Here is a 27,532-nt window from a genome sequence, read left to right on the forward strand (position 1 = left end):
CACATGTTTATATAATCCTATAAAATTATTTTATAAATATATCACTACAACTTTGTAGGTATTTTTTCAGAGAATATGAAACTGAATAATCTACTGTTTTGTGCTTAGTCTGTTTTAGCTAGGAATTTAGTTGGGATGCTTTTTGTTTGATTGGCATAGTCTTTCAACTGGATGAAATTTGAAGTTGTACCAACTTGATAGGAAATATTTACATTCGTACTTATGTAGCGTATCTTTGTCCACCAAGTGTGACCTCAATTCCTTGAAAAACCACATGAGAATTACTTTGTTGAAAACTCATTATGAATAGATATTTAATATAAATGAACTTCAACATATGGCAGTTTTGTCGTTGCTCAGTTTTGACTAATTCTTTATCACCCCATAGATTATACTGTCCATGAAGTATTTTTGGTAAACATATTGGCTTGCCAATTCCTATTCTGGTGGATTTAAGCAAACAGAGATTAAATGACTTACTTGGAGTCACAAAACTAGTAAGTATCTGAGGCAAGATTTGAGCTTCAGTGGTCCTGATTCAAAGTTTTACTTTCTATCCATTAAGCCTCCCAGTTGTTATGCCAATTTAATTACATTTAATATTCTCTTTAAATCATTGTTAGAATACTTGAATTCTTAGGTATAAGAACTAATTTTGCATTGCTTTATAATTTTGTTGATTTAATTCAAAGAATAATGGTCATTTCCTGAAGTTTGTTTCTTCTCAAAGAATCTTCCCTTCTAGCAAAGCACATTTAAAGAAAACAAATACATTGACTATTTCTTACAACACATACGATATTTCATACTGGTACTATATTATCTTTATTTTATAGGAAAAAATTAGATATCACTGCAAATGTCAGATTGATCATTCTATTGATAATAGTTCAAATGTCTTTCAATGCTATTGATTTTATCCTGGTCATTGTAGAAACTATTTTTATTCTACTTATCTTGTTTTCCATATACCTGCAATTTTTCCAGAGTTCTTGAAATCTTTATAATCACTATTTCTTTTGTTAAATTACTGTCCATTACTAGCATATACACTTTGATTCCCCTTTAAAATCTGACAAAAAAGGTTTTTTAATTATATTTCACCAGTTGATGATAATTTCCTAATTGATAAAAGCTTGATTTTTCAAATATTTCCAATATTAACTAATTTTTTATTAAGATGTTGGAAAAACTGAAAATGAGCACTCGATGAAATAGCTATTGCTAGAAGAAGCATCATAACTAGTCCATGGTAATGAGGATTATATTCACTTGTAGGGATGCATTTTCCCCCTCTTTGGTGAATGCCAAACAAAAACTGTACTTTACTTGTAGATTGTTAACTCTAGATATGGGATAGAAATGTTGTTATCATTTGCTTACCACCAGATCAGAGGATTTTTTAAAACCATTTTGTATGTATGTGTTTGTGTGTGTGTGGGGGGGTATGTGTGGGTGTGTGTGCTATTACCTCTTTTGGCAATTTAGTTAAGTTTATGGATCATTTCTCAAATATTTTAAAGTACATAAAATAAGGATGACAAATAAAAATATATTTGAATGGGATCATAAAAATGTATTTTTTTATAAGTTAATTGATCTGAGGTTAAGAACCTTAGCATTATATTCTTGTTCTGTTGTCGTTTTTCCACTTCATTTTAATTCTATTTTTTTGGCAGGAAAGGAGGTGAAAAAAATTGTGATTTATAGCCCTACCTAGAAATATGGATTGATTATATTGGAAAGCGACAGTGTTTAATAGATTTTATAAACATTTCATCTTAGAGTTTGTGATGACATTAGAGATCATATACTTAAATTCCCTTTGTTATCAGTTGAGAACATGAATGTTAAGAGAGATTTATTGACTTACCCAAAGTCACACAATCTAGTTATAAACAGAATTAGGACTAAAATCTAGATTCTCTTGTCTATCTAGTGTTCTTTCCACAGTTGCATGAGTTACCTTTGGTGTCTTTTCATTACTTTAATTTTCTTCCCTTACATCTAACAATACTAATATCTACTTGAAAGGTTGCTGTGGGCATGAGCAGCTAGGGCACCTTATTAAAAACAAATGATGCACTCATCCAGAGGTTTATTTTCAGGAGCTGTGTACTTCTTATGATTCTCCAAGGTAACTTTTTCACTGATCCAATGCAAAAATGTAGGTCACCTTGGAAATCAGTCAAAAGTTAGAATTGAATCACTAACCACTGCAGTGACCGGAGACATTAGTTACAGTGGAAACCTAATTGTAATGTAATTCCTGTAATATACACAGTTAGCACTGAGCACAATTTAGAGTTCCCTACCTGGAGTTTGGAGAAAGCCATGCTGTTATTGTAATGAGCCTACTGACTTGCTGTTCTTGTTTTAGTCTGTGATTTTATTTCTCAGAATGACTTTGCTTATTGATTCTAAACTTCTTCAAGACCCATGGCAATATCACAAATAGATAAATTCATTGAAGTTATAGTCAAAATGAAAATGAATGTATATTATAATAATCTATTTCTATAATTTTTGTTTTGATTTTTAAAATATAAGAAAAGAAAAATTTGGTTGAAAACTAGGCATGATAATTATTTATATTGCCAAAGAAATCACATCAGGATTCATTCATAGAGAAATTTTAGTTCATGAAAAATGGGATTTCATGAATTTCAAAATTTAGAAGATGTCTTCTTGGAAGGGATTTAGCCTTAGACATAATAGAATACTAATTTCTTTTCCAGTATTAGGAAGCAAAGTAGTGTATAATGAAGATGGTTTTTATTAGTGTTTATTTGTTTATTTGTTTTGCTTTAGAGTCAGGAAACATGAAGTTAAAGATTTAAAACAAGAAGAGATCTTAAAGTTCACTTTGTCAGCATTTCTCATTTTGTACATGAGAAACTGAGATATTAAGAGATTATGTCTTGCCAAAGGAGACACTGTTTAGAAAAAAAAAATAACATCGACATATTTTACTTTCCCCAATTGCATGTTCAAACAATTTTAAAATATTTTAAAATTAATTTTATAATTATAACATTTTTGACAGTACATATACATAGGTAATGTTTTTACAACATTATCCCTTGTACTCCCTTCTGTTCTGAATTTTTTCCCTCCTTCCCTCTACCACTCCCCTAGATGGCAGGCATTCCCATACATGTTAAATATATTATAATATAACCTAGGTACAATATATATATATGTATGTATGTATGTATGTGCAGAACCAAATTTTCTTGTTGTTGTTGTTGTAAAGGAAGAATTGGATTCAAAATGTAAAAATAACCTGGGGAGAAAAACAAAAAAATGCTAACAGTTTACATTCATTTCCCAGTGTTCCTTTTCTGGATGTGGCTGATTCTGTCCATCATTGATCAATTGGAATTGGATTAGCTCTTCTCTATGTTGAAGGTATCCTCTTCCATCAGAATACATCCTCATATAGTATTGTTGTTGAAGTGTTCTAGTTCTGCTCATTTCACTCAGCATCAGTTGATGTCTCTCCAAGCCTCTCTGTATTCATCCTGTTGGTCATTTCTTACAGAACAATAATATTCCATAACATTCATATCACATAATTTACCCAACCATTCTCCAATTGATGGGCATCCATTCATTTTCCAGTTTCTAGCCACTACAAAAAGGGCTGCCACATACAGAATCCTTTCACTCCTTTAGTATTTCATTGAGATATAAGCCCAGTAGTACAACTCCTGGATCAAATAGTATGCACAGTTTGATAACTTTTGGGGCATAATGCCAGATTACTCTCCAGAATGGTTGGATTGTTTCACAACTCCACCATCAGTGTCCCAGTTTTCCCACATCCCCTCCAACATTCATCACTATTTGTTCCCCTTATCTTAGCCAATCTGACAGGTGTGTAGTGGTATCTCAGAGTTGTCTTAATTTGCATTTCTCTGATCAATAGTGATTTGGAACACTCTTTCATATGAGTGAAAATAGTTTCAATTTCATCATCTGAAAATTATCTGTTCATATCCTTTGACCATTATCAATTGGAGAATGGCTTGATTTCTTACAAATTAAAATCAATTCTCTGTATATTTTGGAGATGAGGACTTTATCAGAACTTTTAACTGTAAAAAATGTTTTCCCAATTTGTTACTTCTCTTCTAATCTTGTTTGCATTAGTTTTGTTTGTACAAAAGCTTTTTAATTTGATGTAATCAAATTTTCTATTTTGTGATCAATAATGATCTCTAGTTCTCCTTTGGTCACAAATTCCTTCCTCCTCCACAAGTCTGAGAGGTAAACTATCCTATGTTCCTCTAAATTATTTATGATCTCATTCTTTATGCCTAAATCATAGACTCATTTTGATCTTATCTTAGTATGTGGTGTTAAGTGTGGGTCCATGCCTAGTTTCGTTCATTCTAATTTCCAGTTTTTCCAGCAGTTTTTGTCAAATAATGCATCCTTATCCCAAAAGTTGGGATCTTTGAGTTTGTCAAACACTAGATTGCTATTTTTATTCACTATCTTGCCCTGTGAACCTAACCTATTCCACTGATCAACTAGTCTATTTCTTAGCCAATATATGCTCCTCATTATTCTAAGGAATAGTTCATTTATTCCTATACTCTCAAGTGTTTTTAGTAGGAATGGATGTTGGATTTCATCAAATACTTTTTCTGCATCTATTGAGATGATCATATGGTTTTTGTTAATTTGGTTATTGATATAGTCGATTATGCTAATAGTTTTACTAATATTGAAACAGCTCTGCATTCCTGGTATAGATCCCACTTGGTTATAGTGTATTATCCTGGGGATGATTTTATTATTTAAGAGCTTAGCATCAATATTCATTAGGGAGATTGGTCTATAATTTTCTTTCTCTGTTTTCAGCCTACCTGGTTTAGGTATCAGTACCATATCTGTGTCATAAAAGGAATTTGGTAGGACTCCTTCAATGCCTATTTTCTCAAATAGTTTATTTAACATTGTAGTTAGTTGTTCTTTAAATGTTAATTCACATGTAAATCCATCTGGTCCTGGGGATGTTTTCTTAGGGAGTTGGTTAATAGCTTGTTCTATTTATTTTTCTGAAATGGGACTATTTAGACTATTTACTTCTTCCTCTGTTAATCTGAGAAGCTATATTTTTGAAGGTATTTTTCCATTTCATTTAAGTTATCGAATTTCTTGGCATAAAGTTGGGCAAAGTAGCTCCTAAATATTGTTCTAATTTCCTCTTCAATAGTGGTGAGTTCTACTTTTTCATTTTGAAGACCATCAATTTGTTTTTCCTCTTTTCTTTTTTTAATCAGATTTACTAAGGGTTTGTCTATTTTGTTGGCTTTTTTCATAGAACCAACTCTTAGTTTTATTAATTAATTCAATAGTTTTTTTACTTTCAATTTTATTAATCTCACTTTTTATTTTTTGAATTTCAAGTTTTGTGTTTGTCTGGGGGTTTTTAATTTGTTCCTTTTCCAGCAATTTTAGTTGTAAGTCAAATTCGTTGGCCCTCTCTTTCTCTTTTTTATGCAAGTAGGCCTGTAGAGATATAAAGCTTCCCCTTATTACTGCTTTGGCTGTATCCCACACATTTTGGTATGATGTATCATTATTGTCATTTTCTTGAGTGAAATTATTAATTATGTCTATGATTTGCTGTTTCACCCAATCATTCTTTATTTTCTGGTCTATTTTCCCCTGGCTTTTTATTGAATGTAATTTTCATTGCATTGTGGTCTGAAAAGGATGCATTTACTATTTCTGACTTACTGCGTTTGATTTTGAGGTTTTTATGTGCTAGTATATGATCAATTTTTGTATAGGTTCCATGAACTGATAAGAAGAAAGTATACTCCTTTCTGTCTCCATTGAGCTTTCGCCAAAGATCTATCATATCAAACTTGTCTAATATTCTATTTACCTCTATGACTTTTTTTCTTATTTATTTTGTGGTTTGATTTATCTAATTCTGAAAATGCAAGGTTGAGATCTCCCACTATTATAGTTTTGCTTTCTATTTCTTCTTGCAGCTCTCTTAATTTTTCTTTTAAGAATTTGGATGCTGCACTGCTTGGTGTGTATATGTTTAATAGGGATCCTGCTTCATTATCTATGCTAACCTTTAGCAAGATATAATGCCCTTCCTTATCTCTTTTAATTAGATCAATTTTTGTTTTTGCTTGATCTGAGATGAGTATGGCTACCCCGGCTTTTTTGGCTTCACCTGAAACATAGTAGATTTTGCTCCACCCTTATACTTTTATTCTGAATGTATCATCCTGTTTTAGGTGTGTTTTCTGTAAACAATATATAGTAGGATTCTGGCTTTTAATCCAGTCTGCTAACTGTTTCCTCTTTATGGGGGAGTTTACCCCATTCACGTTTATAGTTAGAATGACTAATTCTATATTGCTTGCCATCATGTTAACCCTTGCTTATGCTTTTCTCCTTTCCTTCTCTCTTACCCCCTCCCCAGTATTAAACTTGTGAACACCACTTGCTTTTCACTGCTCTCCTTTTTTAGTATCCCTCCCCCACCTTAAATATCTTCCCCCTATTTTACCCCTTTTCCTCACAATTTTTGTATTCTCTTTCCCATAGCTTACTCCTTCCCACCCATTTTTCAATGAATTGGAAGAAGTTTCACCATAAATCAAATATGTCAATTGATACACACTATGTTCATCCCCCTCCTTTCTTTCTCTCAGATATAATAGGTTACCTTTGCCTTTTCATGAGATGTAGTACCACCACTTTACACTTTTTTATGATATAATTTCCTTTCCACCTCTAGTTTCTGGGACAAATTATACATTTGTTCTTTACATGTCTTTATGGCCGAAATATTGTTCTCAAAATTTCTTTTTACCTTTTTAGAAACCTATTGAGTTCTGTATTTGAAGATCAAACATTTTGTAAAAATCTGTTTTTTTCATTGCGAATAGATGGAATTCATTTATTTCGTTAAATGTCAATCTTCTTCCCTGGAAAACGATGCTCCTTTTTTTTCTGGGTAAGTTATTCTTGGATGCATACCAAATTGCTTAGCCTTTCAGAATATCATATTTTAGGCCCTTCCTTCTTTTAATGTGTATGCTGCTAGATCCTGTGTTATCCTTATTGTGGCTCCTCCATATCTGAATTCCTTTTTTTCTAGCAGCTTCCAATATTTTTTTTCCTTTGTCTGATGGTTCTTGAACTTGGCCACTATATTTATTGGCATTTTGATTTTACGGTCCCTTTCAGTAGGTGATCAATGAATTTTTTCAATGTTTATTTTTTCCTCTGTTTGTAAAACGTCTGGGCAGTTCTCTTTGATAATTTCCTGGAAAATAGTGTTTAGACTCTTTTTTTCCTCACATTTTTCAGAGAATCCAATTATTCTCAAATTGTCTCTCCTGGATCTGTTTTCCAGGTCTGTTGTCTTTCCAATAAGGTGTTTGACATTCTTTTCAATTGTTTCGTTTTTCTGGTTTTGCTTGACTACTTCTTGGTGTCTCCTTGAGTCATTCATTTCTACTTGTTCGAGTCTAATTTTCAATGATGTATTTTCTTCACTCACTTTTTTTATATCTTTTTGTAATTGTCCAATTGAGTTTTTAAGTGAGTTTTTTTCTTCCAGGAATTTTTTTCCCATTTCATCCATTTTATTTCTTAGAAAGCTGTTTTCTTTTTCCAACTCACTAATTTTATTTATCAATGATTTGTTTTCTTTATCCACTCTGTGTTTAAATGCCTGGGTTGACTTCTCCAGACTTTCTTGCCAAGCTTCCCTTTCCTTTTCCCATTTCTATTCTAGCTCTTTTGTGAGAGCCTTTTTGATTTCCTCTATGAGAGTTTTGTGTATTGAGGAGCAGATTATAATATTCTTAGGGGATTTTTCTGGAGACAGTCTGCATTTAGTCTCCTCAGGTTTTGAAGTCTGCTCTCTATCCATACAGAAGTTGTCAATTGTTAGAGCCCTTTTAAATTTTTTGTTCATTTTGTCAGAGTGGGAGTAGAAGAAAACAAATTGACAAGAGGAAAATTGGTCTGTTTCTGGGTGGGGGATGGGGCTAGATGGTGTTACCAGGCTTTCTCTATAGACTGAGGGAGACAGCAGCAAAGCACTAGCAGGTCAGTGATGGCTGTGCTGTGACTGTGCTCTGAGGCTCTGAGAATGCACTGAGTCACTCTGGGTCAGGGTATGTGTGCCTGGGTCCTGAGAGATGCCAGGTTTCCGGGCGTTTTATTCTTTACTTCTGGTGTTTCAACTTCTCTGCTGCTCCTGGCTTGCTGCCAAGACTGAGTATCCACTCTGGGATAAAGGTTGTTTTGCAGAAAGGGAAGAGATTGCACCCTTCAGCCCTCTGGTCTGAGCAGTGTGAGCTGCCTGCTTTGCTCTCTTTGCTTGCCCTCAGTCTGTGCTCAGTCTGTTTGTCCCCTCCCCCAAGCAAACACAGATCTTTTCTGGCTAATTTCAAGGATGTCTTCTGTTGGTGATTATTTGTGGGTTTCATTTCCTGTGAAGCACTAAGGCTTGTCATGAAGTAAGTCCTAGAGAAAACACAGAGCTCAAGCAGCTGTCTGCCTCCATGCTACCATCTTGGCTGGAAGTCCTTTAAATATTTTTTAAACTGTTGAGTTTTAAACTCCATCCCTTCTTCCTTTTTCTCCTCCCCACTCCCTGAGATCGTAAGTAATCAGTTATAGGACCCACATGTATAAATAGAATGCAAAATAATTCTGTATTTGGGGAGACTTTTTTTCTTAGAAACTTTAGGACATTTGATAGTGATAACCTAGATTCAAACTCCAACCATTTATTTTCTGAGTGTCCTTTTTTTCTGCTCAAAGACTTCTAATGATGGGAAGAAAATTCTTTTGACCATTGAAATATTAATATATTTTCTCTTAAATTGAAACTAAATCTGGCTATCTGTTACTTACATTCATTATTCCTACTTTTACCATCTTGAATCAAGCAGATGTGTTAACATATGAATTCTCCCACCCTGTTTGACTATTTCAGAGAATTGGTCTTTTAGGTGAATAAGTTTCAATTTTCCTACAACTGCTTATCAGGACAAAATAATAAAATGACTTTTTCAATCCTATATATATATATAAATATAAATGGAATAAAATTTTGGATTGATTTCCTTTCACTATATCTCTTATATCTGTCACTTTCATTCCATTCTTCCAATTGTTGTTCTGGTATTGGCTTTCATTACCTCAGGCTTACATTAATGTAATACCCTGCTTATTGGCTTCCCTGTCTTAAATCTGTTCTTGTCCCAGCCTATTCCCCACCTATTTTCCCGAAATGATCTTTCTAAAATAAAAATGTAATCATGTCACTGGGGAAAGTAGGTGGTGCAGTAGATAAAATGCTGAACCTGGAGTCAATAGGACTCATTTTCCTAAGTTCAAATATGTTCTAAGAAACTAGCTGTGTTGTTCTGTACAAATCACTTAATCTTATTTACCTCAGTGTCCTCATCTATACCGTGGGCTAGAGAAGGAAATGGCATACCACTCTCGTATGTTTGCCAAGAAAACCTCAAATATGATGAAAAAGCCATGACTGAAGTAATTGAGTAACCATAACTATTTTGCCACTCCTGTACTCAATAAATGATGGTGACTTCCATTACTTCTAGGATAAAATATAAAATCTTCTCTTTAGCTTTTAAAGCTCTTTACAGCTTGGCCTCTTCCAAACTCTTCAGTCTTCTTTTTCTTATTCCTTTTAATATAACTATAGAGATAGCACTTTTCTTGTTGTCCTTATGACATAACAATCCATTTCCTAAGAACCTATCACTGACTATCCATTTCTGAAATGCTCTTCTTCAATCCCTGAAGACATGAATTCTACAAGAAGTCTTTCCCAGTCACTTCTCCAGGCACAAGAACATTCCCTTTGATACTCCCTCTCATTTACACTGTACATACCTTGAGTGAATTTCAATATTTACATGTATTTGAGCTCTTTTAAAAGAAGGTCTATTTTGGGTAGCGGAGCCAAGATGGCAGAGAAGATACATGCGATTTTGTGAGCTCCCTTCTTCCCTCAATACCAATTAGCTAAATCAGCCTCAAAAATAACGCTGGACTGATAGAAACCACAAGGACTGGAAGCATGACTTACCAGCTGAAGAGAATCTGGAGTTTCAACAGAAAAGGTTGGTTCCCAGGGGAGGGAAAAAAAAAAAAAAAAAAAAAAAAAAAGAGAGGCCAGCACAGATGGTTGGGTGCTAGCACACTTTGCCAATCAGGATGGGGAGGGCTCTGGTGTTGGAGAAGCCACTGATATAGAAGAATCTGGCACAGGCTGTTAGCTCTTCTCTGCTTATAAAACAGCAGTTCAGAAGAGAAATTAAGCCACTTTAAAATATAAAGCCAGATACTAGAACCACCCCAATCTGAGAAAGGTTTCTTTTTTTTTTTTTTTTAATTTTTAGGCTGGGGTTAAGTGACTTGCCCAGGGTCACACAGCTAGGAAGTGTTAAGTGTCTGAGACCAGATTTGAACTCTCTTCCTCCTGAATTCAAGGCTGGTGCTCTATCCACTGCACCACCCAGCTGCCCTAGAACCACCCCAATCTGGAAGTGGCGCAAAAGATCTCTGCACTGTGGGTTAGGCTGACTTAGGCTGTCCAGGACTTCACCTGGGAGTAGTTAAGAGATTTAAAAGCAGGCAGATACGGCCCAAGGCAACACATAGTGCCTTGCTCAACTGGAGGCTGTGGAACTCAACTGCAGAAGTCCCAGAGAAGTGGAACCTTTGAAATAAGGGCTGTGGTTTCTGGGCAGACACTTCCAGTTTGAGCGCAGGAGCTTTTCACTTCAGCTGCTGACATCCATACCCCACGGGAGATATAGGCTGGGCTTTGTGTCACCTTTACTGTTCAGTCTCTTTTTTTTTTTGATTTGGAAAAGTGCTTTATAAATACAATCACATTTCCCCCTCACAACATTGAGGAACAAGTAACACAAGTATGATGATCCATAGTGTACAGATGAATCTAAGAGGTATGTGGTCAATTGATAGATTTCACAGAGCTAGTATATGGCAGAAGTAGGGCTTAGTTTCAGATATTCTGGCTCCAAATGCCCAGTGTTCTTGGAACTTTTTTTTTATTCAATATTTTTTTATTATATTTTTTATAACATTATCCCTTGTATTCATTTTTCCAAATTATCCCCCCCCTCCCTCTACTCCTTCCCCCCGATGACATGCCCATACATTTTACTTGTGTTACATTATAACCTAGATACAATACATGTGTGTAAATACCATTTTCTTGTTGCACAATAAGCATTAGATTCCAAAGGTACATGTAACCTGGACAGACAGATATTAGTGTTAACAATTTATATTCATTTCCCAGTGTTTCTTCTCTGGGTGTAGCTACCTCTGTCCATCATTAATCAACTGGAAGTGAGTTGGCTCTTCTTTATGTTGAAGATTTCCACTTACATCAGAATACATCCTCATACAGTATTGTTGTTGAAGTGTACAGTGATCTTCTGGTTCTGCTCATTTCAGCATCAGTTGATGTAAGTCTCTCCAGGCCTCTCTGTATTCCTCCTGCTGGTCATTTCTTACAGAGCAATAATATTCCATAACCTTCATATACCATAATTTCCCCAACCATTCTCCAACTGATGGACATCCATTCATCTTCCAGTTTCTAGCTACAACAAAAAGAGCTGCCACAAACATTTTGGCACATACAGGTCTCTTTCCGCTCTTTAGTATTTCTTTGGTATATAAGCCCAGTAGTAGCACTGCTGGGTCAAAGGGTATGCACAGTTTGATAACTTTTTGGGCATAGTTCATATCCTTTGACCATTTATCAATTGGAGAATGGTTCGGTTTCTTACTGATCTTACTGGGAAAGATTGTAGTTTATTTCTATTGCATATTATGCTTACTGACAGTCTTAAATATATGCTCCTGATTATTCTAAGGAATAGTCCATTTATTCCTATACTCTCAAGAGTTTTTAGTAGGAATGGATGTTGGATTTTGTCAAATGCTTTTTCTGCATCTATTGAGATGATCATATGGTTCTTATTAATTTGATTATTAATATGGTCAATTCTATTAATAGTTTTCCTAATATTAAACCAGCCCTGCATTCCTGGAATAAATCCTACTTGATCATAGTGTATTATCCTGGAGATGATTTTCTGAAGTCTTTTTGCTAATATCTTATTTAAGATTTTAGCATCAATATTCATTAAGGAAATTGGTCTATAATTTTCTTTCTCAGTTTTCGATCTACCTGGTTTAGGTATCAGTACCATGTCTGTGTCATAAAAGGTTTATCTATTTTATTGGCTTTTTCATAAAACCAACTCTTAAACCTCAGGGAAGTCGTTAGGACAGACAGCGCCCTCAAAGCACAGTTTTGCTAATCACCTCTGAGGCACTTCCAGGGAGGGGTGGGGAACTCTCTCCCAGAGCTCTCTCTTAGCTCAGGTGTAGGAGCCACTGCATCCATGCTTTCTGGAAGGAAACTGGTAAAGAAATAAATAAGTAAACTTCTTACCGCAGGGACAGACCCCCAAAAGATTGTTTAAATATGAGTAAAAAGCCAGAAGCACTATCGATTCTTTCTACACATAGAAAGAGCAGGTATCCAACCCCAAGGAAGTTAACAGCAGAGAGTCAGTAGATAACACTCTAAAGGGGAATTATACCTGCCTCCCATCACATAACTTTCTCCTAGAAGAGACTATTAAAAAGATAAGAGAGTTTGAAGAAAAACGGGGAAAAGAAAGAGAAGCTATGATAGAGAATAACAACGTTCGGAAATCTGAGTTGGAAAAAAGAAAGATTTCACAGGAGATTCAGGGGAACAAAATGTGTGAATTAGAAAAGGTTAAAAAATCACAGGAAAGTAGGATTTCTGAATTGGAAAAGATAAAAAAATCACAAGAAAATAGGATTTCTGGATCTTATGGGGGGCGGAGCCAAGATGGTGGAGAAGAAACACACGTCTCTGTGAACGTCCTCACTCCCTTACAACCAATTAGATAAATTAAGTCTCAGAATTAGTTCAGGACTGATAGATACCATAAGGACTGGAAGCACGACTTACCAGCTGAAGAGAATCTGGAGTTTCAACAGGAAAGGTCAGTTCTCAGGGGAGGAATAAGAGAGACCAGCACAGACGGTGGGGTAGTGGCACACTGCGCCCATTGCGCTGGGAAGGGCTCTGGGATCAGAGAAGCCACTGAGGTAAAGGAATCTGGCACAGGCTGTTAGCTCTTCTCTGCTAATTATTTAGCAGATCAGAAGAGAAAGCCAAAATATTTTAAAACTCAGATTAGATTTTCCCCGGATCCTGGAGGTGACTCAGCAGATCTCGGGCACCAGGGGGAGTGTCCTCAGCTACCACCTGAGAATAGTTAAGAGATTGACAAGTGGGTGATACGGCCCAAGGCAACACACACTGCCTAGCTTAGTTGGAGGGAGTGGAACTCAGCTCCAGGAAGTCCCAGAGAAGCAGAACCTTTGAACTAGAGACCGTGGTTTCTGGCAGACACTTCCAGTTTGAGCACAGGGGCTTTTCACGTCACATGCTGCAGACATACACTCCCCACCAAGACACATAGACTAGGCTTTGTGCTGCCTTTACTGTTCAGTCTCAAATCTCAGGGAAGCCTCTAAAACACAGTGCCCTTGGGGCACAGCAGTGCTAGTCACCTCTGAGGCACTTCCAGGGAGGGGGTGGGGAGCTCTCTCCCAGAGCTCTATCTTAGCTCAGGCGCAGGGGCCGCTGCAACCATCCGGTCTGGGAGGAAGCTGGTAAAGAAGTAAATAAATAATTTCCTACCCCAGGGACAGACCCCAAAAGATTTTTTTAAATATGAGCAAAAAAGCCAAAAAAACTATAGATTGCTTCTACACAGAGAAAGAGCGGGTATCCAACCCCGAGGAAGTTAACAGCAGAGAGTCAGCAGACAACAACCTAAAGGGGAACGATTCCTGCCCCCCATCACATAACTCTCTCCTAGAAGAAACTCTTAAAAAATTAAGGGAGATTGAAGAAAAATGGGGAAAGGAAAGGGAAGCTATGATAGAGAATAACAACGTCCTGAAATAGGAGTTGGAAAAAATAAAGAATTCACAGGAGATGCAGGGAAACAAAATTTATGAATTAGAAAAGGTTAAAAAAACACAGGAAAGTAGGATTTCTGAATTGGAAAAGATAAAAAAGTCTCAAGAAAATAGAATTTCTGAATTGGAAAAAGAAAATAATTCTCAAAAAAAAAATAGGGAAATGGAAAAAAATTCAATAGAGCAAAATAATTCATTTAAAAACGAAATTGGGCATTTACAAAAAGAACTAAAAACTGTTAAAGAAGAAAATAACTCCTTAAAAGTCAGGATGGAACAAATAGAAATGAATGATTCACAGAGAACCCAAGAATCAGTCAAACAAAGCAAAAAAAAAAAAAAAAAATGAGAAGCTGGAGAACAACGTCAAATACTTACTGGGAAAATCTATAGACCTGGAAAATAGATCTAGGAGAGATAATCTGCGGATTATTGGACTTCCAGAAAACTATGACCAAAAAAAGAGCCTAGATTCTATTTTACAGAAAATTATCAAAGAGAACTGTCCAGAGATAATAGAAACAGAAGGGAAAGTAGATGTGGAAAGAATTCATCGAACTCCTTCTGAAATGGACCCTAAAAAAAGAACACCACGGAATATAGTGGCTAAGCTGCAGAATTACCACACAAAGGAGAAAATCCTGCAAGCAGCTAGAAAAAAACAATTTAAATACCAAGGTGCCACAATAAGGGTCACCCAAGATCTGGCTGCTTCCACATTAAAAGATAGAAGGGCCTGGAACCTGATATTCCGTAAGGCAAAAGATCAAGGACTACAACCAAGAATGAACTACCCAGCTAAGTTTAGCATCTTTTTCCATGGAAGAAGATGGTCATTCAATGAAACAGAGGAATTCTATATGTTTCTAAGAAAAAAACCAGACTTAAACAAAAAATTTGATCTACATCCACAAGACTGAAGAGAAACAGAAAAAGGTACACAGAACCCTTGAGAACTGTTACTCTGTTGTGGGTATATAAAAAGTACTCAAGGATAATTTGATTTTACTGATATAAAAGAAAAAAAGGGGGGTGTAGTAAAGGGAAGGAGGTCGGTTCAGAAAAAGGGGAAGGAATGATAAAAACAGGGAAACTACATACCAGGAAGAGGCATAGAAAATACACCATATCTGAGGGAACTTAGTGAGGGGGAGAATCATTGTGTGAATCTTACTCACATCAGAAGAGGCTCAAAGAGTAAATAATTGACGTATTTGTTTTTCAGAGAATTTTCTCTCACCTCATTAAAAGGGGGGAGAGGAAAAGGGAAAAGGAAAAGGAGTATAAGTGAAGGGACTTGGAGGGAGGGGGGAGGGATCCTAAAAAAAAAAAAAAAAAAAAAAAAAGAAGGAAGGTTGCATGTCACAAGGGGGGTCTGTAAATTAAATATAGGGGAGGGGGATCAGGGGGGTCAAGGGAAAAAGCATAATATGGGGAATAATACGATGGCAGGAAATACAGAATTAGTAATTTTAACTGTAAATGTAAATTGGATGAACGATCACATCAAACGGAGACGGATAGCAGATTGGATCAAAAAGCAGAACCCTACAATATGTTGTCTACAGGAAACACACTTAAAGCAGGGAGATACATACAGAGTAAAGGTAAAAGGTTGGTACAGAGCCTATTACGCTTCAGGTAAAGCCAAAAAAGCAGGGGTAGCTATCCTTATCTCAGATCAAGCAAAAGCAGAAGTAGATCTCATTAAAAAAGATAAGGAAGGCAACTGTATCCTGCTGAAAGGTAGCATAAATAATGAAGCCATATCAATACTAAACATATATGCACCAAGTGGTATAGCATCTAACTTTCTAAAGGAAAAGTTAAGAGAACTGCAAGAAGAAATAGACAGTAAAACTATAATAGTGGGAGATCTCAACCTTGCACTCTCAGATTTAGACAAATCAAACCACAAAACAAACAAGAAAGAAATTAAAAAAGTAAATAGAACATTAGAAAAACTAGGTATGATAGACCTTTGGAGAAAACTGAATGGTAATAGAAAGGAATATACTTTCTTCTCAGCAGTTCATGGATCCTATACAAAAATAGACCATATATTAGGACATAAAGATCTCAAAATTAAATGTAGGAAGGCAGAAATAATAAATGCCTTCTTCTCAGATCACAATGCAATAAAAGCTACATTCAGTAAAAAGTTAGGGGTAAATAGACCAAAAAGTAATTGGAAACTGAATAATCTCATCTTAAAGAATGACTGGATGAAAGAGCAAATTATAGAAACAATTAACAATTTCACCCAAGATAATGACAATAATGAGACATCATATCAAAATCTTTGGGATGCAGCTAAAGCAGTAACAAGGGTAAATTTTATATCTTTAGAGGCTTACCTGAAGAAAATAGAGAAAGAGAAGATTAACGAATTGGGCTTACAACTTAAAAGGCTAGAAAAAGACCAAATTATAAACCCCCAACCAAAAATTAAACTTGAAATACAAAAATTAAAAGGAGAAATCAATAATATTGAAAGTAAAAAAACTATTGAATTAATAAATAAAACCAAGAGTTGGTTTTATGAAAAAGCCAATAAAATACATAAACCTTTGGTAAATTTAATCAAAAAAAAGAAAGAGGAAAATCAAATTGATAGTCTTTCAAATGAAAAGGGGGATCTTTCCACCAAAGAAGAGGAAATTAGAGAAATAATAAGGAGTTACTTTGCCCAACTTTATGCCAATAAATTTGATAATTTAAGTGAAATGGATGACTTCCTCCAAAAATATAGGCTCCCTAGATTAACAGAGGAGGAGATAAATTGCTTAAATAGTCCCATTTCAGAAAAAGAAATAGAACAAGCTATTAATCAACTCCCCAGGAAAAAATACTCAGGGCCAGATGGATTCACATGTGAATTCTACCAAACATTTAAAGAACAATTAGTCTCAATGTTATATAAATTATTTGAAACAATAGGGGATGAAGGAGTCCTACCAAACTCCTTTTATGACACAGACATGGTACTGATACCTAAACCAGGTAGATCGAAAACTGAGAAAGAAAATTATAGACCAATCTCCTTAATGAACATTGATGCTAAAATCTTAAATAAGATATTAGCAAAAAGACTTCAGAAAATCATCTCCAGGATAATACACTATGATCAAGTAGGATTTATTCCAGGAATGCAGGGATGGTTTAATATTAGGAAAACTATTAATATAATTGACCATATTAATAATCAAATTAATAAGAACCATATGATCATCTCAATAGATGCAGAAAAAGCATTTGACAAAATCCAACATCCATTCCTACTAAAAACTCTTGAGAGTATAGGAATAAATGGATTATTCCTTAGAATAATCAGGAGCATATATTTACCACTATCAGTAAGCTTAATATGCAATAGAAATAAACTGCAACCTTTCCCAGTAAGATCAGGAGTGAAACAAGGTTGCCCACTATCACCATTACTATTCAATATAGTGCCAGAAACGCTATCCTCGGCAATAAGAGCAGAGAAAGAGATTCAAGGAATTAGAGTAGGAAATGAGGAAATTAAACTGTCACTTTTTGCAGATGACATGATGGTATACTTAGAGAACCCCAAAGACTCTGCTAAAAAGCTACTAGAAATAATTCAAAATTTCAGCAAAGTGGCAGGATACAAAATAAATCCAGATAAATCCTCGGCATTTTTATATATCACTAACAAAATGCAACAGCAAGAGATACAAAGAGAAATTCCATTCCAAACAAATGTTGAGAATATAAAGTATTTGGGAATCCATCTACCAAAGAAAAGTCAGGAATTATATGAGAAAAATTACAAAACACTTGCCACAAAAATAAAATCAGATTTAAATAATTGGAAAGACATTCAGTGCTCTTGGATAGGCCGAGCGAATATAATAAAGATGACAATACGCCCCAAACTAATCTATTTATTTAGTACTATACCAATCAGACTCCCAAGAAACTATTTCAATTACCTAGAAAAAATAACAACAAAATTCATATGGAAGAATAAAAGGTCGAGAATTGCAAGGGAACTAATGAAAAAAAACTCAGAGGAAGGTGGTCTAAGTGTACCTGATCTAAAGCTATATTATAAAGTAGCAGTCACCAAAACTATTTGGTATTGGCTAAGAAATAGACCGGTAGATCAGTGGAACAGATTAGATACAAAGGACAAAAAAGGATACAGCAACCTAATCTTTGACAAACCCAAAGATACCAACATTAGGGATAAAAATTCATTATTCGGAAAAAACTGTTGGGAAAACTGGAAATTAGTATGGCAGAAATTAGATATGGATCCACACTTAACACCATATACCAAGATAAGATCAAAATGGGTCCATGATTTAGGCATAAAGATGGAGATAATAAATAGATTAGAGGAACAGAGGATAATCTACCTCTCAGACTTGTGGAGGAGGAAGCAATTTATGACCAGAGGAGAACTAGAGATCATTATTGATCACAAAATAGAAGATTTTGATTACATCAAACTAAAAAGTTTCTGTACAAATAATACTAATGCAAACAAGATTAGAAGGGAAGTAACAAATTGGGAAATATTTTTAAAAACAAAGGTTCTGACAAAGGTCTCATTTCCAAAATATATAGAGAACTGACCCTAATTTATAAGAAACCGAACCATTCTCCAATTGATAAATGGTCAAAGGATATGAACAGACAATTCTCAGAGGAAGAAATTCAAACTATATCCACTCACATGCAAGAGTGTTCCAAATCACTACTGATCAGAGAAATGCAAATTAAGACCACTCTGAGATACCACTACACACCTGTCAGATTGGCTAAGATGACAGGAACAAATAATGATAAATGTTGGAGGGGATGTGGGGAAACTGGGACACTAATACATTGCTGGTGGAGTTGTGAAAGAATCCAGCCATTCTGGAGAGCAATCTGGAATTATGCCCAAAATGTTATCAAACTGTGCATACCCTTTGACCCAGCAGTGCTACTACTGGGATTATATCCCAAAGAAATACTAAAGAGCGGAAAGAGACATATATGTGCCAAAATGTTTGTGGCAGCTCTTTTTGTTGTAGCTAGAAACTGGAAGTTGAATGGATGTCCATCAGTTGGAGAATGGTTGGGTAAATTTTGGTATATGAAGGTTATGGAATATTATTGCTCTGTAAGAAATGACCAGCAGGAGGAATACAGAGAGGCTTGGAGAGACTTAAATCAGCTGATGCTGAGTGAAATGAGCAGAACCAGAAGATCACTGTACACTTCAACAACAATACTGTATGAGGATGTATTCTGATAGAGGTGGAAATCTTCAAGATAAAGAAGATCCAACTCACTTCCAGTTGATCAATGATGGACAGAGGTAGCTACACCCAGAGAAGAAACACTGGTAACTGAATGTAAATTGTTAGCACTAATATCTGTCTGCCCAGGTTACATGTACCTTCGAATTCTAATGTTTATTGTGCAACAAGAAAATGATATTCACACACATGTATTGTACCTAGACTATATTGTAACACATGCAAAATGTATGGGATTGCCTGTCATCGGGGGGAGGGAATGGAGGGAGGGGGGGATAATTTGGAAAAATGAATACAAGGGATAATATTATAAAAATATATATATAATAAAAAATTAAAAAAAAAAAGAAAAGAAAATAGGATTTCTGAAATGGAAAAGATAAAAAACTCTCAAGAAAGTAGGATTTCTGAATTGGAAAAGACAAAAAAGTCTCAAGAAAATAGGATTTCTGAATTTGAAAAATAAAATAATTTTCTAAAAAAAAAATTAGGGAAATAGAAAAAAAATTCAATAGAGCAAAATAATCCATTTTAAAACTCAATTGGGCATTTACAAAATGAACTAAGCACTGCAAATGAGTAAAATAACTCCTTACAATTCAGGACGGAAAAAATAGAAATGAATGAGTCATTGAGAACCCAAGAATCAGTCAAACAAAACAAAACAAACAAAAAAAAAATGAAAAGCTGGAGAATAACGTCAAATATTTACTGGGAAAATCTATAGACCTGGAAAATAGATATAGGAGAGATAATCTGAGGATCACTGGACTTCCCGAAAACTATGACCAAAAAATAGCCTAGATTCTATTTTATAGGAAATCATCAAAGAGAACTGTCCAGAGATAATAGAAACAGAAGGGAAAATAGGCATTGAAAGAATTCATCGAACTCCTTCTTGAAAAGACCCTAAAAGAAGAACACCACGGAATATTGTGGCTAAGCTGAAGATTTACCACACAAAGGAGAAAATCTTGCAAGCAGCTCGAAAAAAAAACAATTTAAATACCAAGGTGCCACAATAAGGGTCACTCAAGATCTGGCTGTCTCCACATTAAAAGATAACAGGGACTGGAACCTGATATTCCAAAAGGCAAAAGATCAAGGATTGCAACCAAGAATAAACTACCCAGCTAAGATTAGCATTTTTTTTTTCCCATGGAAGAAGATAGTCATCCAATGAAATAGATTAATTCCATATGTCTCTAAGAAAAAAACCAGACTTAAACAAAAAATTTGATCTACATCCACAAGACTGAAGAGAAACAGAAAAATGTACACAGAACCCTTGAGAACTGTACCTCTGTTGTGGATATATAGAAAGTATGCGTGGGTAATTTTATTTTAATGATATAAATAAAAAAGGGGGTGTAGTAAAGTGAAGGGGGTAGTAACAGAAGAAGGAGAATGAGTGATAAAAAGAGGGAAACTACATCCCAGGAAGAGGCAAAGAAAATATACGATATCTGAGGGAATTTTAGAGAGGGGGAGAAACATTGTGTGAATCTTACTCTCATCAGAAGAGGCTCAAAGAGTAAATATTTGACATATTTGTTTTTCAGAGAATTCTCTCTCACCTCATTAAAAGGGGGGAGAGGCAAAGGGAAAAGGAAAAGGGGAATAAGGGAAGGGACTTGGAGGGAGGGGGGAGGGATACTAAAAAAAGGGAGGGCTGCGTGTCACAAGGGGGGTCTATAAATTAAATATCGGGGAAGGGAATAAGGGGGGTCAAGGGAAAAAGCATAATCTAGGGATAATATGATGGCAGGAAATACAGAATTACTAATTTAACTGTAAATGTGAATGGGAAGAACTCTCCCATCAAAGGAGATGGATAGCAGACTGGATCAAAAATCAGAACCCTACAATATGTTGTCTACAGGAAACACACTTAAAGCAGGGAGATACATACAGAGTAAAGGTAAAAGGTTGGAGAAGAATCTATTATGCTTCAGGTAAAGCCAAATAAGCAGGGGTAGGTATCCTTATCTCAGATCAAACAAAAGCAGAAGTTGATCTAATTAAAAGAGATAAGGAAGGAAACTATATCCTGCTAAATGGTATCATAAATAATGAAGCTATATCAATACTAAACATATATGCACCAAGTGGTATGGCACCTAACTTTCTAAAAGAAAAGTTAAGAGAATTGCAAGAAGAAATAGACAGTAAAACTATAATAGTGGGAGATCTCAATCTTGCACTCTCAGATTTAGACCAATCAAACCACAAAACAAATAAGAAAGAAATTAAAAAAGTAAATAGAACATTAGAAAAACTAGGTATGATAGACGTTTGGAGAAAACTGAATGACAATAGAAAGGAATATACTTTCTTCTCAGCAGTTCATGGATCCTATACAAAAATTGACCATATGTTAGGACATAAATATCTCAAAATTAAATGTAGGAAGGCAAAAATGATAAATGCCTTCTTCTCAGATCACAATGCAATAAAAGCTACATTCAGTAAGAAGTTAGGGGTGAATAGACAAAAAAGTAATTGGAAACTGAATAATCTCATCTTAAAGAATGACTGGGTGAAACAGCAAATTATAGAAACAATAATTTTACCCAAGATAATGACAATGATGAGACATCATACCAAAATCTGTGGGATGTAGCTAAAGCAGTAATAAGGGGAAAGTTTATATCTTTAGAGGCTTATTTGAACAAAATAGAGAAAGAGAAGGTTAACGAATTGGGCTTGCAACTTAAAAAGCTAGAAAAAGACCAAATTAAAAGCCCCAACCAAAAATTAAACTTGAAATACAAAAATTAAAAGGAGAAATCAATAATATTGAAAATAAAAAAAAATATTGAATTAATAAAGAAAACCAAGAGTTGATTTTATGAAAAAGCCAATAAATAGATAAACATTTGGTAAATCTGATCAAAAAAAAGAAAGAGTAAAATCAAATTGTTAGTCTTACAAATGAAAAGGGGGATCTTTCCACCAATGAAGAGGAAATTAGAGAAATAATAAGGAGTTACTTTGCCCAACTTTATGCCAATAAATTTGATAACTTAAGTGAAATGGATGACTTCATCCAAAAATATAGGCTTCCTAGATTAACAGAGGAGGAGACAAAGTGCTTAAATAATCCCATTTCAGAAAAAGAAATACAACAAGCTATTAATCATCTCCCCAAGAAAAAAACCCAAGGACCCGATGGATTTACATGTGAATTCTACCAAACATTTAAAGAACAATTAGCCCCTATGATATATAAACTATTTAAAAAATTTGGGATGGAGGAGTCCTACCAAACTCCTTTTATGACACAGACATGGTATTGATACCTAAACCAGATAGACTGAAAACTGAGAAAGGACATTATAGACCAATTTCCTTAATGAACATTGATGCTAAAATCTTAAATAAGATATTAGCAAAAAGACTTTCGAAAATCTAAAACACTATGATCAAGTAAGATTCATACCAGGAATGCAGGTCTGGTTTAATATTATGAAAACTATTATTACAATTGACCATATTAATAATCAAATTAATAAGAACCATATGATCATCTCAATGGATGCAGAAAATAGCATTTGACAAAATCCAACATCCATTCCTACTAAAAACGCTTGAGAATATAGGAATAAATGGACTATTCCTTAGAATAATGAGGAACATATACTTAATACTGTCAGTAAGCATAATATGCAATAGAAATAAACTGCTTTCCCAGTGAGATCACGAGTGAAACAAGGTTGTCCACTATCACCATTACTATTCAATATAGTACTAGAAACGCTAGCCTGGGCAATAAGAGCTGAGAAACAGATTCAAGGAATTAGAGTAGGAAATGAGGAAATCAAACTATCACTCTTTACAGATGACATGATGGTATACCATGGAGAACCCCAAAGACTCTGCTAAAAAGCTATTAGAAATAATTCACAATTTTAGCAAAATGGCAGGATACAAAATAAACCCACATAAATCCTCAGCATTTTTATATATCACCAACAAAATGCAACAGTAAAAGATACAAAGAGAAATTCTATTCCAAACAAATGTTGAGAGGATAAAGTATTTGAGAATCCTTCTACCAAAGAATAGTCAGGAATTATATGAGCAAAATTACAAAACACTTGCCACAAAAATAAAGTCAGATTTAAATGATTGGAAAGATATTCAGTGATCTTGGACAGGCCGAGCAAATATAATAAAGATGACAATACACCCCAAACTAATCTATCTATTTCGTGCTATACCAATCAGACTCCCAAGAAACTATTTTATTGACCTAGAAAAAATAAGAATAAAATTCATATGGAAGAATAAAAGGTCGAGAATTGCAAGGGAACTAATGAAAAAAAAAATCAGATGATGGTGATCTAAGTGTACCTGATCTAAAGCTATATTATATAGCATCAGTCACCAAAACCTTTTGGTATTTGCTAATAAATGGACTGGTAGATCAGTGGAACAGATTAGATACAAAGGACAAAAAAGGGTACATCTATAGCAATGTAGTCTTTGACAAACCCAAAGATACCACTATTAGGGATAAAAATTTATTATTTGGAAAAAAAAACTGTTGGGAAAACTGGAATTTATTATGGCAGGAATTAGATATGGATCCACACTTAACACCATATATCAAGATAAGATCAAAATGGGTCCATGACTTAGGCATAAAGAATGAGATCATAAATAGATTAGAGGAACATTGAATAGTCTACCTCTCAGACCTGTAGATGAGGAAGGAATTTATGACCAGAGGACAACTAGAGATTATTATTGATCATAAAATAGAAGATTTTGATTACATCAAACTACAAAGTTTCTGTACAAACAATACTAATGCAAACAAGATTAGAAGGGAAGTAACAAATTGGGAAAATATTTTTATAGTTGAAGTTTCTGATAAAGGTCTCATTTCCAAAATATATAGAGAACTGACCCTAATTTATAAGAAATCAAACCATTCTCCAATTGATAAATGGTCAAAGGATATGAACAGACAATTCTTAGATGATGAAATTGAAATTATATCCACTCATATGAAAGCGTGATCCAAATCACTATTGATCAGAGAAATGCAAATTAAAACAACTCTGAGATACCACTACACACCTGTCAGATTGGCTAAGATGACGGGAACAAATAATGATGCATGTTGGAGAGGATGTGGGAAAACTGGGACACTAATACATTGTTGTTGGATGTGTGAAGGAATCCAGCCATTCTGGAGAGCAATTTGAAACTATGCCCAAAAAGTTATCAAAATGTGCATACCCTTTGATCCAGCATTGCTGCTATTGGGCTTATATCCCAAAGAAATACTAAAGAGCAGAAAGGGACCTGTATGTGCCAAAATGTTTGTGGCAGCTCTTTTTGTAGTAGCTAGAAACTGGAAGATGAATGGATGTCCATCAACTGGAGAATGGTTGGGTAAATTATGGTATATGAAGGTTATGGAATATTATTGCTCTGTAAGAAATGACCAACAGGAGGAATACAGAGAGGCTTGGAGAGACTTACATCAACTGATGCTGAGTGAAATGAATAGAACCAGAAGATCGCTGTACACTTCAATGTTGTATGAAGATGTATTCTGATGGAAGTGGATATCTTCAACATAAAGAAGATCCAACACACTTCCAGTTGATCAATGATGGACAGAAACAACTATACCCAGAGTAGGAACACTGGGAACTGAATGTAAATTGTTAGCACTACTGTCTATCTACCCAGGTTACTTATACCTTCGGAATCTAATACTTAAGGTGCAACAAGAAAATGGTATTTACACACATATATTGTATCTAGGTTATATTGCAACATATGTAAAATGTATGGGATTGCCTGTCATCAAGGGGAGGGAGTAGAGGGAGGGAGGGGATAATTTGGAAAAATGAATACAAGGGATAATATTATAAAAAAAGTACTCATGCATATATACTCTGAAAAAAAATTATAAGTTAAAAAAATAAATAAAATTTTAAAAAGGTCTATTTTCTCCATCTTCTTTGTTATTTAGTATTTGTGTAAAATGACTAAAACAATAAATTATTAATAAATGAATCGTAATGATTAATAAAGGTGTTTAATAAAGATGACCTTACATATAGCCAAAAGTATAAACATTAAAAAAATCATTCCTCAAACTTGTACAAGGTAATAAAGCCATACCCTTCACTAAAGTAATAAACCAATATGTTATTAAATAATACAATAACTATCTTGATCTCAGTATAAAACAAATTATTAGAACCACAAATTGTTCATTATTTTCATAGTTTGATAAGACTTTAATCAGTATTGAGAAGGTATCAGAAGCCATATTCTTTTCTATTAGTATTATGATTCTAGAATAATCTACAATAAAATATCTAGGAATAGTGGAAATATATTAATATGGTAGTTAGAAAATATGGGTTCAAATCATATCTCTGATGCATGATATCTATGATATTAAAGAAGTCAATTATTTTCTTTGTATCTTAGTTTCTTATGTTAAACAAATTGATTGCAAGTATAGTTTCTTATTTTTCAGTGTGGATTCAATGACAATAGACATCTGACAGGGATAAAACATTAACTACCCATCTTCCTCTAATGGTTGATTACATTACTGTATTAGGGAAAATGACTTTACAAGATATATTTTGTAGGGATCATTGTCATTTTTTTTTTCCTAATTTTAGCTGATATACAACAACCTTGTGAATTCCAGTGGTTCTATGTGCTGAAAGTACTAATGCCAATACTTTGCAATTGTTATCTCATCAATGTAGGAACAATCTTCAATGATATGAGTCCTAATCTATCCATGCCTGCCCAGTCTTTGTGACTCTAATTCACTTTTCTTCTTGGAAACCTGTCAGGACATTGGAGGTGGAGCTGAGTTCTTTTAGATCTCTTGAAATTGTGTTGATCAAACAGAATGTGTAGTTTATTATTATTTAATTTATTATTATTTTGAAACCAAACTTTGAATGTTTCCTCTTCCATGTGAACATGAATTTATTTGTGTTTCTTTGTGTAGTTGTTTTTACATATATTTTATTTTTTATGTTATACTTATTTCTATATGTGTCTTGTATGCTTTGATATGCATTTAATTTCTATCGTTTTGTCACTGGATGGTGATGGCATTTTCTATCCAAAGTTTTTTTTTTTTTTTTTTTTTTTTTTTTGTTTGTTTCTAATTGCCTTAGATCACTGAATTACTGAGAAGAACTCGTCTATCATGATTTATCATCACACAGTCTTGCTATTGATATATACAGTGTTTTCCTGGTTCTGCTCTCTTCATTCAGCCTCAGTTCAAGTAAATGTTTCTAGGTTTTTATGAAATCAGTCTGTTCAACATTTCCTACAAAAATGGCATTCCACTATTTTTACATATGATAATTTATTTAATTATTCCCCAATTGATGGGCTCTTTCACTTATTTTCAATATCTCCTCTTCTGCTAGCTCTTTTTTAACAGTGCTTCCAGAGTTACTTTCTCTCCTATGTTGAAAGAACAAACAAAAATGTTTATTTTATTCTTACATTCTTGCTAACTATCATTCTGTTTTCTTTTGCCCTTTATACCTAAACTCCTTAGAAAGAAAATCTACAATAATTATATCCATATTCTCCCCTCTGTCTCCTCTTTTTATTTTTAATTCTGTCCAACTCTCTGTGACTCCATCTGGGATTTTCTTGGCAAAGACACTAAAGTGCTTTGTCATTTCTTTCTCTCACTCATTTAAAAGATGAAGAAATGAAAATAAGTAGTATTAAATAGCTTGTCCACAGTCACACAGTTAATATCTGAAGCCATATTTGAACATAGGAAGATATGTCATCCTAACTCTAAGCTGATCTCTCTATCTACTGTACTTCTCAGCTGCCCTCTTAACCCCTAACAGTCTGAATTAGGACCTCATCATTTTGCTGAAACCACTTTCTCCAAAATTACTAATGATCACTTAGTTGTCAAATCCAATCACTTTTTTTTTTCATTTTCTCAGTCCTTATTCTCTGTTAACTCTTTGCAAACACTGCCATTCACTCTCGCGTCTTTGATGCCTCTAATTTTTTTTTTCCATTTTTTTTTTTTTTTGATGGTGGTGGTGTTGGTTTATTTGTTTGTTTGTTTTAGTATACTCCTCTCTCCTGGTTTTTCTCCTATCCTATCTCAC

This window comes from Sminthopsis crassicaudata, chromosome 2 (genome assembly GCF_048593235.1).
Source record: "Sminthopsis crassicaudata isolate SCR6 chromosome 2, ASM4859323v1, whole genome shotgun sequence".
Lineage (NCBI taxonomy): Eukaryota > Metazoa > Chordata > Mammalia > Dasyuromorphia > Dasyuridae > Sminthopsis > Sminthopsis crassicaudata.